The sequence below is a fragment of the Triturus cristatus genome, chromosome 10 (genome assembly GCF_964204655.1).
Source record: "Triturus cristatus chromosome 10, aTriCri1.1, whole genome shotgun sequence".
Taxonomy (NCBI): Eukaryota; Metazoa; Chordata; class Amphibia; order Caudata; family Salamandridae; genus Triturus; species Triturus cristatus.
This window is the reverse complement of record NC_140593.1, coordinates 697,454,944-697,474,116: the sequence shown is the minus strand read 5'-3', so window position 1 is coordinate 697,474,116 and position 19,173 is coordinate 697,454,944.

Below are 19,173 nucleotides of genomic sequence, written 5' to 3'. Positions count from 1 at the left end.
CGACAATACTGAATCCCATCCGGAGCCCTTCCTAACGACTTCCTTATCGGCCCCTTGGTGTTTTGGTGACATTAAATGCTTTACTTAACTGTCTCCTAAGTTAAGCTTGACCGTTAAACTGCCAAGCTACCAGGGGTTGAGTGCAGATACATTTATTGAGACTTGACTGGACCTTATTAGTGATTGTGGTATTATTATTAGATGTAGGTTCTTAACTGTTAGGGTTTGTCTGCAAAGTCATGCTAAACCTCATTTGTTGTCTGAGTAATTATGCTTTATTTAAATACATTTCGGTATGTAAAACATGATATAAGGTGAATTAACCTTTATTGTAGTTTTCCAGCACTTTGTTATGTTCATTTTCCTTATTGCACAACTGTTTCATGCAAGCCTCGTTGGTAATGGACATTACGTTAGTAGAGGCTTAAAGTACTGGGTGCACGTGTTATTGAATCACGTTTAATTTTGGCAGTTGGGGCATACAGAAATCACATCCTGAAACCACGTTGTTCTTTAACTCAAGGAGCGGCTTCCGCACGTGTCATTCTTCGTGCGCGTGAACAAACGTCTGCACGTGTCCCTCTCCCGTGTACCTGAACAACCCCACCCCTCCTGACAACAGTATTTAAACGCAATGCAACCTTAAGCAGGCGCTTGCGCACGTCGATACTGCACTTACCTGGAGTCTGCATCCGTCCTTCTGGATTCTTCCCTTCTGACTGAATCGGCATTCTCAGCTGCTCGCACAGGCTTCCGGACGTCTTCCTCAGCCTTCCGGTCCTGCTGGTTTGTCTTCCTCAGTCTTCCGGTCCTGCTGGTTTGTCTTCCCCGGCTGAGTTGAACAACTCGGAATCTTCGTTCCGCTCGCATCCCTTAAAGGAGCCACGACCTACAAAAAGAAAGTAAGAGTGAAATTGACGCTTGCATGTTTTAAAAGCAACAGAGAGTCAAGTAAAGCACTTTTGTAATCTGCAAGATAAACGGAGATAAAGACAGTACTTATCTTTCTGCGTTTAAGGCATCTTCTTGTTGAACAGTCTACAGAGAGAAGAGAAAAGGAGAACTTATTTTCTACATAATCAAAAGACATTTTATATGGTCTGAGGCATTATTCATCTTGTGACCTTATTTTATTTTGTAAGTTTGCACTAGGGCCTTTAGATTTATCAGAGTAATGTTTAGGTTATAATGGTCAGGAGTGTTTAATTTGTCTTTCCCTTTAGTAGAATACAGAATACAGACATTCCTGCTCACTGAACACGTGACGTTCTGGTAGAAGCACAACCAGAATAATGAGGTATGAGTGTTGATAAAAGTAATTCAAAAGTATGCACATTTGCCCTTGATGACTAGGTATTTATGTTCTGTTCTATTTCTTTTATATGTTTCTTGCATTAGAGATACATCTCCCGAGTGACTGATCTTCAAATACTATACAAAGCTGAAGGTGGAGTGTTTCTCTCTTTTTCTTATTTTGTCCCACTTCCCCCTTTCCTTAGGATTCTACGTTCAGTAGGCTGGTAGTTATATTCAGTTTGCTGGAGGTAGATTCCTGGGGGCAGCTGAGACAAATCTTCTTATCTCTCGGGAAGAAGCGCCCTGGACTCCAGGTGAGTGAAGGTTTGACAGAAGCGCAAGCCTTTACAAAAAAAAACATAGATTCTTCTTGAGAGATATGGATTTGGAAGATATTAGCATTGATGGTCAGGCGATGGCTCAGGCGCTAAATGAAGATGTGGAAAGGAACAAATCAGTGTCAGAAATGTTGCAAAAAATGCAATTAGAAATTGAGCAACTGAAACAAGAGAATTCTGTGTTGCGACAAGAGGTAGTTCGTTATAAACCTAGGGAGTCTTCATGGGGTGCTCCTTTTTCTTCGCCCTTTCCTGAGACTTCTGATTTTGGCAAGAAGATGAAAGCTTCTAGGGGGTTTTTGGAATCCGAAACTACTCCATCCCCAGTACAAGTGAATGTTTCTGTGCCCAATGTTGTTCCATTATCAGCTCCAGAGCGTTTTTTTGGTGATAGCAATAAGTTTAATGTGTTCATTAGTCAATGTCAATTGCACTTTATTTGTAAACCACAGTTATTCCCGACCGATGCTACAAAGGTGGCATTCGTGCTATCTTATTTGGGGGGAACAGCAGCCAATTGGTCTATACCTTATATTGACAGAAACGATCCAATTTTGCATAACTGGCCTCAGTTCAAGAGAACAATGACCAAATTATTTGCACGACACACCTACATTCAAGCTAGTGACAATGAGTTACTAAATTTAAAGCAGGGTAAACAAGATTTGTTAACATATGTCACCACCTTCAGTAGGTTATTGACTGAGACTCAATGGCCGGAGGAAAAGCGCACGTCTCTATTTTATAGAGGTTTGCGTGACGAATTGAAAGATGCTTTATCTCACATAGTGGATCTTCCTGACGAGTACTCTGAATTCGTAGATTTAGTTGTAAAGTTAGATCATCGTTTGAGTGAAAGAAAAGGTGACAAATCACGGTTTGAAACCAAATTCTTTGTGAATAAGGCAGACAAAAAAGAGTCGGAGTCCAAGGTGGTAGAATCTGAACCTATGCAGATAGGGACCATCAAAGGACCTTTGTCTGTAGAAGAAAAGGATAGGAGAAGAAAATTCAATCTATGTTTGTATTGTGCTAGGTCTGGACATTTTGCTAAAGAGTGTCCAATCAAACCAAAGGTGTCAAAAAAGTCTAACGCCTTTGCACAGACTGCATTAGAGCCGGAAAACTAAAAAGCTCGTCAAGAAGGGTGGTCACTTGCACGAGTGGTAAAAACGCACAGATCTCCAAAAAGACAAACATAGTACCTAGAATACCACGACATTTTGTAATCCAAGTTGTGTTAATTATTAGCACGCATATACGTCATTCTCTCCCTGTACTGTTAGACTGTGGAGCCACTGGAAATTTTATGGACATCCAGATGGCTCAAAACTTACAAATACCCACTGAGTGGAAAGCTCATCCAGAGTCAGTGTGTGCAGTTGATGGTTCTGCGCTATCTTCAGGTATGATTACGAAAAAGACTATTTCTCTTGATATGGTCTGTCAAAACGGTCACACAGAAAAAATATCGTTTGATTTAATTGATACACCTACTTTTGGTCTTATTTTAGGAGTACCATGGTTGACCTTGCATAATCCTAAAATAAACTGGGATTCTCGAACTGTAACTCTGGATTCTTCTCATTGTCGAGAATTTTGCTATCAAGAAGCAACTACAGACTTTCTGACTACTGTACATTGTGCAAATACTGCGACTCAGGTTCGTACTATTCCAAAAGAATATCAGGATTTTAAGGATGTATTTGATCCAGTGAAAGCAGCCTTTTTACCTCCTCATAGATCGTACGATTGTCGTATTGATTTAATTCCTGGAGATTCCCTGCCTAGTAGTAGGGTATATGCTCTCACTGAGGAGGAGACTAAATATTTAAGAACATATTTAGATGAGTTATTGGCGTCAGGTTTTATACGGCATTCTACATCTCCGGTATCCTCGCCATTATTTTTCATTCCAAAGCCTGATGGTAGTCTCCGCGCATGTATAGACTATCGCGGATTAAATAAGGCTACCATTAAAAATAAGTACCCTTTGCCTCTTATACCAGTGTTGTTAGATCAGTTACGTCATTCAACCATTTATACAAAATTGGATTTAAGAGGGGCATATCATCTTGTTCGGGTAAAGGAAAACGATGAATGGAAAACTGCTTTTAAAACTAAATTTGGCTTGTTCGAGTACACAGTTATGCCTTTTGGTCTATGTAATGCACCAGCAGCGTTTCAATATTTTATTAATGAAGTGTTGCATGAGTTTCTGGATGTATGTGTAATTGTGTATATCGATGACATTTTGATTTATTCTAAAAATAAGGAAGAACATCTTCATCATGTTAGAGCAGTGTTGAGCAAATTATTAGAAAATCACTTGTTTGCTAAGTTGGAGAAATGTATTTTTAATACTGATACAGTTGATTTTCTTGGATATTGTTTATCCCCCGCTGGAATTATGATGGATCATAAAAAGGTTAGCGCCATCAAAGATTGGCCAGAACCCACCACTGTCAAAGAAATACAAAAAGTGTTGGGCTTTGCAAATTTCTATAGGCGCTTCATTCCCCAATTTGCTGAGACGGTCTTGCCCCTTACTAAATTACTTCACAAAGGTCAGGTATTCTTGTGGTCTGAGCAAACCGCTCAGGCGTTTGAATCTCTCAAGCAAAAATTTACTACTGCTCCTCTGCTAAAACATCCAGACCCAGATCTTCCGTTTTTCGTTGAGGCGGATGCCTCACAGATGGCCGTAGGAGGAGTACTTTCTCAGAGAGACGTTCAAGATGGTCAATTACATCCTGTGGCTTATTATTCAAAAAAGTTACTGCCTGCTGAACAGAATTATACAGTAGCCGAAAGGGAGCTGTTGGCTATTAAGCTGGCATTTACTGAATGGAGACATCATTTGATGGGAACAAAATTCCCAGTCACTATTTTTAGTGACCATAAAAATTTACAATTCTTTAGTTCAGTAAAAGCATTGACACCCAGGCAAATGCGTTGGTTAAATTTTTTTAGTGCTTTTGATTTTGTAATTACCTATAGACCTGGAACGCAGCAAATACAGTCTGATGTTTTATCTAGGTATGGGTATACTCAGGACTCTAAAAAAGATGTGACAGGACCTCCCATAATTCCTCCACACAAGATAGTGGCGCCTGTCATTCAACAAGATTTTTTGAAAACCTTAAGGGCCGAGCATTTACAAATAGATGCTCAAAAGTGGTTAAGAGATCCTCACAATTCAATACAAGAAGGATTATTATACCATAATTCATTGTTATTTGTACCAACTAAGGTTTTACAAAGTACAGTAATGACATGGCATCATGATTCTACGTTAGCAGGTCACCCGGGCTACCAAAAGACTCTTGAAAATTGCAAAAAACATTTTTGGTGGTCCTCAATGATGTCAGATATTAAAGATTATGTAAGTACTTGTGCCATTTGTGCCCGAAATAAATCTTTGCACAAGGCACCTATGGGTTTGTTACAACCTCTAGCAACTCCTCCATGGCCTTGGCATACAGTTAGCTTAGATTTTATAACTAACTTACCAGAAACTAATACTTATACAACTATCCTAGTAGTAGTGGATTATTTATCAAAGATGGCTCATTTTGTACCTTTGCGTAAAATTCCTACTGCTTCAGAATTAACAGATGTCTTTCTCAAAGAAATTGTACGCTTACATGGATTGCCTAATAAACTTATTTCGGACAGAGGAAGCCAATTTACTTCAAAATTTTGGACACACTTGTGTAAAAATCTAAAAATGGAAGTAGCCCTTTCTACAGCTTTTCACCCAGAAACTGATGGACAAACAGAAAGGGTGAATCAAACATTGTTGCAAATCCTACGATGTTTATTGGCAGATTTTACCTCTGAGTGGGATAAAGCACTACCTGTTGCGGAATTTATTTATAACAACAATGTTCATTCAGCAACACAGTGCACACCCTTTTACTTTTTGAATGGTTATCATCCCAGAGTTTTACCTATAACAATAAGTCCTTCTTCACCTCCAGGAGTCACAGAACGACTCACTTCTTTATTAAAAATTCAAGAAAAGACTACAAAACATTTAAACACATACAAAGAGGTGATGAAAAGGCAAGCAGATAAACACCGAACAGATACTCTGGAATATCAGATTGGGCAGAAAGTATGGCTTTCAACAAAAAATTTAAATCTGAGAGGAGCCAGGAAATTATTACCAAAATACATAGGCCCCTTTCCCGGAAGCAAAATTATTAATCCAGTCACTGTTCAATTAGAACTCCCCCCAGAATATACAATACACCCTACATTTCATGTTTCCTTGTTAAAACCATATAACCCTGACACTAGAGCTGAACCCCCACCTCCGCCAATTTCTATTGATGGGCATGTTGAATATGAAGTCCGAAAAATATTAGATGCAAAACGAATACAGGGAAAGCTGTATTACCTGATAGCCTGGAAAGGCTATGATGCTACTGAAAACTCTTGGGAGCCAGCCTCATTTGTTCATGCTCCAAGACTCTTGAGACAATTTTATGTAAGATTCCCACACAAACCACGTCTGGTGGGGAGGTCTTTGAGGGGAGCGACTGTTAGGGTTTGTCTGCAAAGTCATGCTAAACCTCATTTGTGGTCTGAGTAATTATGCTTTATTTAAATACATTTCGGTATGTAAAACATGATATAAGGTGAATTAACCTTTATTGTAGTTTCCCAGCACTTTGTTATGTTCATTTTCCTTATTGCACAACTGTTTCATGCAAGCCTCGTTGGTAATGGACATTATGTTAGTAGAGGCTTAAAGTACTGGGTGCACGTGTTATTGAATCACGTTTAATTTTGGCAGTTGGGGCATACAGAAATCACATCCTGAAACCACGTTGTTCTTTAACTCAAGGAGCGGCTTCCGCACGTGTCATTCTTCGTGCGCGTGAACAAACGTCTGCACGTGTCCCTCTCCCGTGTACCTGAACAACCCCACCCCTCCTGACAACAGTATTTAAACGCAATGCAACCTTAAGCAGGCGCTTGCGCTCGTCGATACTGCACTTACCTGGAGTCTGCATCCGTCCTTCTGGATTCTTCCCTTCTGACTGAATCGGCATTCTCAGCTGCTCGCACAGGCTTCCGGACGTCTTCCTCAGCCTTCCGGTCCTGCTGGTTTGTCTTCCTCAGTCTTCCGGTCCTGCTGGTTTGTCTTCCCCGGCTGAGTTGAACAACTCGGAATCTTCGTTCCGCTCGCATCCCTTAAAGGAGCCACGACCTACAAAAAGAAAGTAAGAGTGAAATTGACGCTTGCATGTTTTAAAAGCAACAGAGAGTCAAGTAAAGCACTTTTGTAATCTGCAAGATAAACGGAGATAAAGACAGTACTTATCTTTCTGCGTTTAAGGCATCTTCTTGTTGAACAGTCTACAGAGAGAAGAGAAAAGGAGAACTTATTTTCTACATAATCAAAAGACATTTTATATGGTCTGAGGCATTATTCATCTTGTGACCTTATTTTATTTTGTAAGTTTGCACTAGGGCCTTTAGATTTATCAGAGTAATGTTTAGGTTATAATGGTCAGGAGTGTTTAATTTGTCTTTCCCTTTAGTAGAATACAGAATACAGACATTCCTGCTCACTGAACACGTGACGTTCTGGTAGAAGCACAACCAGAATAATGAGGTATGAGTGTTGATAAAAGTAATTCAAAAGTATGCAGATTTGCCCTTGATGACTAGGTATTTATGTTCTGTTTTATTTCTTTTATATGTTTCTTGCATTAGAGATACATCTCCCGAGTGACTGATCTTCAAATACTATACAAAGCTGAAGGTGGAGTGTTTCTCTCTTTTTCTTATTTTGTCCCACTTCCCCCTTCCCTTAGGATTCTACGTTCAGTAGGCTGGTAGTTATATTCAGTTTGCTGGAGGTAGATTCCTGGGGGCAGCTGAGACAAATCTTCTTATCTCTCGGGAAGAAGCGCCCTGGACTCCAGGTGAGTGAAGGTTTGACATTAACTGTGCTTACTAATAACCATCCTTAGTACAAAGCATATGATAAAAATTACATGTGATAAATCATGTGCGATATATAAATGTGTGATTGGTTTGGTCTAAATCTGTTCCACTCACCCCTAATAGACTTTCTTACCTCAAACCAAGTGTTAAATTAGAAGTTATCACCATAGGATGTTTTAAGTGCTAAGTAGTTGTTTTAAAATGACTTACCAAGTTGCTCATTGTGCATTAACACATTTGTGACTATCTTATACATTGTGGAAAGAGACTGGTGAAAAAGATCTAGACCCACAACAAGTGGCTCTAGATGTTTAGTTTATACTGGTGAAAATAATAATGTCCAGGTATTCACAGTAATGTATGTTGGTTTATGCAAGGGGGCCTCAGCTTTGACAAAACCACCTAAAATCTTTTGCATATCAGGAGATGCAACTTTCTACAACATATTACACTCATAACTCTGGAAAATGCTACCTAATTCCAGCCAATGATCCAACTCTGCATGATTTAGTATTGTGCCCACATCCTAATCTTCCCTGTGCCCACTTTCCAAATTGAAGAACCACAGTGCATGAGCCAAATGTTTGTCAACAAAAGTAGAGGTAACTTTGCATTGAGCCACTGCAACTATACTTTACGAGAATGATGCAATGTTATGTTATGTTATGTTAGATAGATTTATAACGCGCGATAGTTACTCCTAGGAGTGTCCCAGCGCGAAGCCAAATGAGGAGAACTAAAGTGAGAGGCTATGGAAACAGATGAGTTTTAAGGAGACGTTTAAAACAAAGTGGGTCCTTAGTGTTGCGCAAGAAAAAAGGGAGAGCATTCCAGGCTGCGGCAGCTTTGACCGCGAGCGAGCTGCCCCCGATCCTGGACCGGGAGAAACGTGGAACCTTGGCCAGCAGAAGGGCTGAAGAGCGGAGAGCTCTGGTCGGGACATAAAAGGCAAACCGCCTCTGCAGATAGATGGGACCCAAGTTGTGGAGGGCTTTGTGGGCAATGACCAATGCTTTAAACTTAACCCTTTCAGCCATGGGCAGCCAGTGCAGGGCACGGAGATGAGCACGGACACTGCTACTTCTGGCGATTCCAAGGAGGAGCCTTGCGGCTGCATTTTGGATCACTTGTAGTTTGTTCATGGAGTAGCCAGGTAAGCCCACATACAGGGCATTGGCATAATCCAGGCGGGAGAGTAGCAGTGCTCGAACAACCGTTTCCTTGGCAGTTCTAGGGAGAAGAGGAAGAAAACCCCTAAGAACCTTAAGAAGGCCAAAGCAGCCACCCGAGACCTTCTTCACCTGGGCCGAGAACGACAGATTATCCTCAAACCAGACTCCAAGATTTTTAACGGAGTTGCCATTAGAGGGAGGAGGAGGGAGATCCGGGGGCCAGATCTCACGTCTGAAGTCCAAGGGGAAGTTACCATAGAGAAGGATCTCTGATTTGTCTTCGTTGCACTTGAGTTGGGCTCTAGCAAGCCAACCAAATACCGAAGACAGACACTTCTGCACAGGCAAGACGGAATCTTCCCCCTTGCACCAGGTAAAAAGAAGCTGGGTGTCATCCGCATAGGCTATCACCTTAGCCCCCAACTTCTCGGCCAGAAAGACCAGAGGAGTAACATAGATGTTAAAGAGGAGGGGGCTAAGGGACGAACCCTGGGGGACACCAGTGGGGACCTCCTGCCGAGAAGAGGCGGCCGGTGGCACCCAAACCTGTTGGGTACGACCCTCCAGAAAAGACCTCAGCCAGGCAAGGGCCAAGCCAGAAACCCCAATCTCAGAGAGGCGGGAGAGCAGTCTGGCATGAGGCACCGTGTCAAATGCTGCTGACAAATCAAGCATTACCAGAGCTGCTCTGCCACCAGCATCTAAGCAGTCCCTAATAGCTTCTGAGATCTCCACTAGCGCTGACTCTGTGCTATAGGATGCCCGAAACCCAGACTGGGCTGGGTGCAAGGCCTCAGATCTTTCCACGAATTCGGAAAGTTGTCGGGTCACTACCTTCTCACATACCTTAGCAAGGCAAGGGAGAAGGGAGATAGGGCGATAATTGCCGGGCAGCGCGGGGTCAAGAGACGGTTTCTTCAGTAATGGAAGAATTTTTGCCTGTTTTCACTCCGGCGGAACACAAGCCTCCCCAAGGGAAAGGTTAATAATAGCATTCACCTCAGGGTTGATGATCTCCGCGACCGCGGCCAGCAGTCTAGCAGGGCATAAATCCGAAGGTGAACCGGACTTAAGGCCCTTAAGTAATTTCAGAGTACTAGCCATGTCGACAGGAGAGAAGACCGACAGAGCGTGCTTTAGAGCGCCCTGAGAGGGTGCAATCAATCCATCTTCCGCCTGGAAAGCTGAACACACAGGCAAGGACTGCTGTATCAAACGGATTTTATCCGAGAAAAAGCAGGAAAGGGTATTGCACCAGTCAATCGTGGCCGGGCCCGAACAGTTGAGAGCGGCAGGGGATGTAAAACTCTGGACTATATGAAAAATCTCCTTCGAGTTATTACAGGCCTGTGCAATACGCTCGGTGAAATATTGCTTTTTAGCCTGAGAAATGGCAGCGTAATAGATCTTATGCTTAATTCTCAGAGCGGCCTTAGCCAGAGGACAGTAGTCCTGGCGGCGCCAGGTCCGTTCCAGTTTTTTGCAACTTTGTTTAAGCGTGCGCAACTCAGCCGAAAACCATGGTTTTGAAGGCGCAGCTCTCGAGGGCCGAGAGGAGGTAGGAATAGCCAGCAAGGTCATGGACTTGTCCAGCCAGTTGGAGAAGCCAGCAAGACTCCCCTCGAGATTATTAATGAGGTTAGGCCTGGAGGCCGCCAGGGCCCCAGCCAAAGAAACGGGGTCAACCTTCGTAAATGACAACTGTGACATGATGCATTATGATAAAAAGCAACTCACATACCTGTGATACCTTTTAAATGAAATAATAAAACCATTCTAAGCATAGTTCATAGAAAACAAATACATATGTAAGTTAATGCTTCCTAAACATTTTACATCTAATTAAAACAAATTAATGTAAACTTTGCATATTGGTACAGATTTTAAGGAATGACATCATTTTAATATAGAGGTTCTTCGTCTCTTTAAAAAAAAATGTTTGTTGTTGTTAATTTGTTTATTCACTTTTTAAAGAAATACAGACAATATTGCAGCATAGTACAATCATGTACATACATATTATCAAAGTGTGATGGGTGCCGAAGCAGAACAGGACAGGCCCAAGAGAAGACAAGAGAATAGGCAAGAGACAGAACAATCAATCATTCAACTGATAATCTGAATTCCATAGATTCTAACATGCGGTTCATTTGTAGTTAAGCATAAGACCAACAACTATGTGGATGTGGAGAAAATGGTTTCATTGGGAGCTGAAAAGTGCCCACTCTCAAATGATACATGCCCAGCTGGTACAGTCCCTAAGTCTAGCTCCCCAGAGAGAGCAGTGTCACTCCCCCTCTCCTCCATGGCCGGATCCATTTCGCCTCCCAACTCCGCCCTGTGTTCGCCCAGTGTGTCTAGCATGCTGCACCAGACTTCGAGATCCCTTTCTGCACGCTAGTCAGTGCATACCCTCCAGAGTAGATATTCCTTCACTGCCACCCACTCCAGAAAATCAGTCCTCCACTTAGAGTTTTCATCTTTAACTTTAACATTTTTGTTGCATCCCATACATGTAGTAACAATCTACCCCATTACCCCAAACAATATAATGAACCAATAAAAAACAATACTGCAACTGAACTACTCCAAATAAAAAAAAAACATCGGATCTATTCACGTTTCTTGGGTGGAGGCTCTACAGGAATGCCTATGAGTTCGATCATACATGCTTATATTCATGGTCTGGGAGGATGGTGATGTTTTCCTGGTTGACGGTGAGGTGGATTGTGTTGTGATGTATTTTTGAGCAAAGTGGGCCATCTGAGATAGGGTAGTGTTTTGCCTTTCAATAAACTTTCTTAAAGTATCATCAGCAGAAGCATTTGAAGTTTGTACCTGGACCATTTGATGGCTCAGGATCAAAACTGAGACAGTAAATCAAGGTGTGGCGAGTGTTTGTGTTCATGCCTGTGCCATCTGTTACTTCCTGCTGTGTTGCTGCATGGCATGGTCAGCATGACATGTGTTCAAGCTGTTATATTTTTAAAGATGTGCCTGATCTCAGAGAGAACAGACATGCTTTGTGATTGGCTCTTAGATTTACTAAGGAAAGTGTCTTGACCTTTTCCCGAGTTTGCAAGATGCTGATTTATCTTGTTGTGTACTCAATTTGTAGTGCTATGATGTTCTTCATCAAGGGAGCTGGCATCTGTCTCCTCCTATGCTGTGAGATGTGGTGGGCAGAAATGATATTGGATATTAGATATCAGTTATCTCAAAGATTACTTCAACAATCTCTTCTGTCTCCTTAATGTATTCATATGGGTTTAGCATGGCGTTGGCTGGATAGCAAGATATGTGCCCATACTACAGCCAAAATGTCAGTGGGGACTATAGTTTTGGAAAGGCCAGTGATCACTGCTAATATAGTACTTGATGTATGTATGCTAGAAGATGTTAAGACATCTACCAAGGGTGTGATACAGAAGGCCGTAGCCGGTGTTGTTGCAGAACCTGTATTTGTCTGCATGGTCTCTCCGCTGGAGATTCTTACTCCTGCAGATTTACTTGGCAAAGCAGTTGCACTTGTGGATGGTAATGACTTGGCTGATTGGAAGCACTGGTGTAGACAGATGTTGCTACAGAAGGGTGTACAGCTTTGATTATGGCATGAAATGTATAATGTCTAGGTGGCAGTTATGGGCACTGCCTTTGATACTTTTATTAACACTGGTTTAGTTCTCATGCTGTATTCTGATTTTGTTGACACGGTGGTTGTTCATATCACACCTTTGGCAGCAGTACTTTGTTTTGCCCAGGTGCCTTGTCTGGCAGTCGAGCATGATAGTCCTTCACTTTTAGACTTCTTATTGTGTGCATCACCTAAGAAATATCTTTCAAGTCTTTGGGAGATTCATGAATGCCCAGAACCAATGAAATGTAATTTATAATACAAGGTATTCTAAAATCCCTGCATGAGAACACGTCTCAAATTTGTAATGGGCAACTTGTTATGCACTCAGTCACCGGTTACAAAGAAAGGCCATCAGAACTCAACTGTAATAACTGAGGGCCTGATTACGATCTCAGTGGATGGGTTACTCTGAAATAATGGTGACGGATATCCCGTTAGCCGAAATCTAAATCCCATTATTTTCTATGGGATGTAGATTTCGATAGACAAGATATCCTGCACCTTTGTAATGGACTAACCCGTGCACTGAGATTGTAATCAGTCTCTTAGATAGAGTTGAGTTCTGACACCACAATGCCTGCTGCCAAGGCCAGCATCTGAGGGGAGAGGCAAGTCAGGCCATGGAGCTCAATTAAAGCAGCTGTTTAAAGAAGGAAAAATAAACCTGGCTTTTCTTTCGTCTGCTCTACAGTGACAAGGAGAAAGGAGGTATTCATGGTAACATGTTTATTTTCTGCTCTCCTTAAGTAATTCTGAAAAAGGTTAGAATCTTTCTGCATGTTTCTAGACAATACAAGCTCCTGCGCCCTAACTGGCTTGCAATAAACTGATTCCAATGTTTTTTTACAACAAATGTCGAACAGCATTTTTGATGTGTTTAATTTTGCACTAGAGATCCAATTTTTATTCTTCAGGTTTACAAACATGCTTGTTCTTTCATATGAAAGAGATATGCACCAAGGAATTAAGTGGTATGTGGGAAAGGTGGTGGTGTGACATTGTATTATTGTGGCTAATGAATCCGCTTCTGTACATGATAAGGATAACACACATCACCTCAGAGTTCCATGCCCTTGTAAAGGAACTCGGCCTTCGGCCTTGTTCCTCGTATGGTCATGGAACTCCTCAGTGACTTGAACTAGCCTAATAAGTTATGGGGGGGGGGGATACTTTAACCCACATATATTTACTCCCAAAATGTCCTGATAATTTAAAATTTCACAGCGAGTCTGATATACATTTTTATTATGCTTATTTCTACAAAGATTATACACAACCATAATTATTCTGCCATTTTTAAAGGCCATCACATATGACATTTCTCATGCAGCTAACAACATCACTATAAACCTTATCTAAGCAATAATATAAGTTAATGCCAACATCATGGGAATAAATAGGCATTTTGGGGCCTATTTATCATTACTGATACCAAACTGCGTTGCGCAGCGATGTGTCAGAAATTTCTGCACTGTGTTTCAGCATTTCCCTGTGCAATGGATATGCCGTATTTATGGGACAAATGCAAAAATAACTATTGATGGGACGGAATGCAGAACAAATCAAAACATTCACCCCGAGTCAAGAGATCTGGGTTAAATCCATCATTCTTTTATTTATGGGACAGCACACCTGGACGCAAGGTCCTGAGTTGTGTCACAGATTTCGACGCAGCAGTCCAGAGAATGAGGGAAAGTGCTACAGAGCAAGTACTACCTACCTGATGCAAAGTTAATTTGTGTGTTGTAAAGCACCTTTATATGACGCAAATCAGTATTGGGTCACACAGAAGTGCTTTGTGTCGCAGGCCTGTTTGAAAATGCAATGCAGTCTACACAACCAATACTCCTCAATACAGAGAACATGGAAGGAGCCTCAGGGAGACATGAGGGTAACAACCCCAACCCTGACGATCTGCCTTCACTCCAGGGAAAAAGGAGGAGAAAGTCCAACTTCAATGAGGAGAACCAGATGTTACTCTGTGATGTGATAAAGAATTAACACCTCTTATTTGTCACTCAAATTTGCCATTAGCAAGGAAGGATACCATTTGACAATCCATAGTGGACACGATATATTTGGTTGTGCAAACAACAAGCATTGTCAAAACCAATAGGTCTCATCTTTGGGGCCTATTATCTGTGGCAATTGCTTTTAGCAGGACCATATAGCATTGGGACACAGGGGTCAGCATCTTTAAAATAAAAAGAACATTTGGAAAAGTGTAGAAAAGTGCCCTTTTTGTATGGCCACCCTCCCACCACTTTTTGCTCCAATGCTGATGGTTATGATTCTGAAAGGCCACCGGAGCCTGCTGCCCAGTCCCCAGAGCATGTGCTCTCTCCTTAAAACTGATATGTGTGAATTGATAATCCCAATTGGGAAGGGTTTTAACCTCTGTTGGAAGGTGGATTATTGGTAGGGGTATGTATGAACCTACCACCAGCAATTAGGCCACCAATGCAATATAAGGTCCAGTCAAGGTCTCAATACATTAGCCCCTGGCTCAACCCTTGCCAGCTGGCTGCGAGCAGGCAGGCTTAGCTCAGGTGTGTGAAGCATTTGAAAATACCAATACATTAAATAAGTAAGACACAACACACAATAAAAATGCACAACCAATTTATAAAAACAGGAAATATTTTTATGATTAAAATTACACTAAAATGACAAGAATCCAATGTAGGGAAAAGAGATATGAAGTTTTAAAGATTAAACACTTTCAAGTGCTTAAAAACATATAGTGCCAACTTCGGACATCAGGTCGCGCTTGAGTGGGACAAAGTGCCTGCCGACCGTGATGGAGCCCTGGTCGGATACTCTTAGCGGGAGTCCCTGGTCCAAATGTTACTTTCACCCTTAACATCTCTTGTTTATGATTTCCTCTCATCATCAAGCTACGGTACTCTTCAGTCCAGGAAACGCGTCAACGACGGCGGCTTGGCTCAGCGCAAGGCCTTGGATAAATCCTTGATGCCAGAGCTTTCAAGGGAATGAACCTGAAATCTAGGCCAGGTCGCGGTTCGACATGAGCAGCTTGTCTCTTGTCAAAGAATCGGTCGCCTTATGGAGCTTTTTCCAAAAGTTGCTTCATACTTCTCCAAACTTCTGGAACTTCTTCCTGAAGTCCCTCTTGAGGGTTCAGAGTGTCCAAAACACAAATCCAAGGGTCTAGTAGCTCTGAGATGATCAATGGAAGTTTGGGACCACAGTTCCCACAATGGACATGGCCAAATCCTTAAAAGTTTACTGAGCGCACTCCAGGCTGAGGACTTCTAGGGGGAGATGGCGCGGGTAACATCTGTTAACCTGTTACTCTCAGGAAGTCCACTCCTCAATCCTTTCTGAAGCAAGTGCCGTAGTTTCAAGTGTGCAGCAGGTGCAGTCCTTCAGAGTGCAATCCTTTGGGGTGCAGTCCTTCTTCTTCTTGCAGTTTCGGGCAACAGATCTGAGTTGCTATGCAGCTCTCACATATTTATCCAGTAGGGTACAGAATGCCATCCAAAAGCATGACAGTGTCCTCCAAAGTGTGGCATATTCTTGTCCTACAAAGTACTGTACTTTAAAAATCAAGATGAGGAATTTCCCTTAACACTCCCCTTACAGATCTCCTGCAAAATCCATTGGAGCTGGGGGTACAGGAAGTGGGGATAGGCCTGTGTGTCATTCCTTCCTATCCTGCTCTCTGTGAAGTTCAGTTTGTTTACCCAGCCCCAGCCTGGCCTGTTCTCTTCAGCTGCAGAGTTCTCTCCACCAGAAAATCTCTGTCTCTATGTAGGCCACGTATTGCCTCATCAAAGCAGTTTGGCTAAGCCTGTTAAGGGCTGGCCAATCAGAAGAGGCTGCACCAGGGAGCTGCCTTTGAGGTTGCCCACCTGGATGCCCCAGCTTTTTATGTGCACTTGCTGCAAGCCCGGAACTGCTGTTGTCAATACAATACTTTAACCCATTGCCAGGAGTTGTGAACTCTCCCAGGAGTTAGAACAATGGCCAGGATGGAAAGGAGGTCACACCGTTCCCTGACAGGATGCCTAGTTAAGTGGCAGTGAGCTTCCAAAGTTGCACTGCTGGTGATTTGCAACCAGGCTGCCTCCCAAAGGAGGAAACAGCATCCCGCCTGCCCAAGGCAAATTTGCACCTGGGCAGGCAGGAAAATTAGGTATTTAGTTGGTGTACACCCCAAAGGCTAGCCACACCTCTAGGGTGGACTACCTGGTCTGTACGGCTATGGAAAACGTATTCCATTTTTAAAAGTGGTAGAATAGAGGGTTCTGGGTAGAAAGGGTGAACTACATCCCCGGATGTGGCCACCTTAGGGGCGGATTGGCCACTGGGGCTAGTAACCGGATACTTGCACCCACACCCCTTCTGCCCCTAAATCTAGGATTTAAGGGCTACCCGTGTCACCAGAACCTCAGTCTGGATCTGATTTGCAACAAAGGGGAAAGACAAGTCTGTTGTCTGCGACAACAGGATCTGCACAACGCAAAGGCATGATGCTCTGCACATGGGGCCACCTTTCTACAAATGCATGACTGCAGCTCCCCCTGGATCAAAGCTCGGCTCCCCCACACAGAGGGACCCCTTTGCAAGGCAAAGGCAGCTCTAGACTCCCTCGGTCTAGTGGAACTCGTCCCCTGCACACCGCAGGTAAAAACAATGCTCCAGAACCAAAGAATCACTGGCATTTGGCCCCGCAAGGGATCACCATACAGTTGATGTTTCAGTTCATTGTAGAAAATGTAGTCTTGACCTCCCCAAAGTTTTAGTCAGCTACCATGTTTCCCTGGACCTCCGGATGTCAAAACACATTTCTGCTGAGCTCTCCGCTGCCAAGGTTTGTTCGTTGCCAGTCTGGCAGCCACCCCTTTTACTGGATACTGCACCTCGTGGGAACTGTGCAAAACTCTCAATCGACGTCAGCAGTGGCTTTGATGTCGGATTTTCGCACCCTGTTCTCCACAGTAAATCCAGCTTCTCCTGAGCTCCCACTTCAGCACCAAGGAGGGCCAGGACAACTCAGCACCCGGGCTTCTCGAGTCAGGTAAAAGCAAACTGACTGTTGTGATTTGGTCCTGGGACCTGCATCACCTTTACCCTCTTTGGGTTCCACGCAACTCAACCTACAAGTGACCGATTGTCACTTGTGTTTTTTCCCATTGACCGCAATGATAAAGTTTTGCACTACCATTTTGCCCTGATTTAATATTGCTTGTAAAATGCATAACTCTGGTTATACTTATCTGATGTATTTCATTTTGGTGTATAAATGTATATAAAATCTGCTTTATTTTTATAAATTGGTGTTGGATGGCATTCAAGTTGTGCAAATTATTTATCGTCCATGTTGGTACTCTGACATGCTTAACACATGTTTCTCTAGTAAAGCCTGACTGCTCTTTGCCTCTCTACCAGGACTAAGCTAAGGATTTATTATTGTGAATCTAAGGACCATCTTTGGGGTATTTTAAGTGTATTGCATGTTGAAGCCTAACCAGCATCACCACATAATACTCCACTCTCCTATTTAAAGCCAATAGCTCTCATATAGGCGAGACCTACTGGCTTTGCCCATGCTTGTTTTAAATAGCGAGCCATGTCCTCATAGTATTGACCTAGATGGGTAAAAATACTTGCCATACCTGCCATATTCAAAGCTATGTCCTATAGGCTGAATGTAGATTTCAGCAGCATCAGATGCATGCACCCACAGAGTATTCCCACAGTCTCACTGCCTGTAGAGAATAAAGAAATGTGCCCCTCCTCGCTCCTTTATGTGTCCTCCAGTAATCCAAGTGTGAAAGGGAAATAAAAAGCATGGGACCAACACTGCTGCCAGAAGTTGTTTATTCCCCGACAATAAACATGACCCTCTTTTGGAATATGATCATGCATTGGAGAGTCAGGCAAACGTTGAAGTGCTTTGCTCAGGGCACCCTGCTGCTACACACAAAAGACGTGACTGTCTGGAATGTACAGCAACAAGCAATGACCTATGTTGATGTAGCACCTTCCATGTAAAACAGCAAACAGTGATATAAATAATTGCAGCAAATGGCAGTCAAAGAACAAGGCACGGCCACCGGGCACTTTCTTTGTAAAATTTATCAGGGTTACCAAGGTTGAACAAAACATTTTGTGAGCAGAGTAGCTTTCATTCATTATCCTGGCTGCATACCAGAATTTGTGAAAAGAACACTGACAAAATGTTAAGTATACATATATCACTGGAATGCCCGAAATAGAAAGTATTGTGCAACATGTAATGTTTTTGCAAGGACCCATGCAGAAATGTTTGTGAAAATCAAGAGAGCACTGCCACACCAGCTTTGCAAGATGTATTTAAATTAATGTGGAAATGGTGTCTTGACTAGACAAGCAATGGGGCGGAAGAAGGAAGAGGCAGTACAAAGGGAGGGATCAAGGTGGCCAAGTTGCACTCGCAAAGTCTGGTAGAAGTTGAAGAAAAAAGTAGCTCCCGAAGGAGAAACAGTGGAAAGACACAAGTACTTGGGATATGCTCCATTGGAGGGTTCAGCAGAGAAAGGCTGCATGAGCTAATCAGATGTAAGCAGGGATATGAGTATGATATTAAAGCTAACAAACAAAATGTCTTGAATAGACAACAAGACCTAAAAAGGACTGTCCTGAAGTGTATGAAGAGGTGGCATGACTACAAACAGAGGACCACAGTCAAAGTGGCTTGGCAGCCATAAGTGTAATGTAATGCAATATAATGTAGCTAGTAGAGGTTGAACGAGAGGTG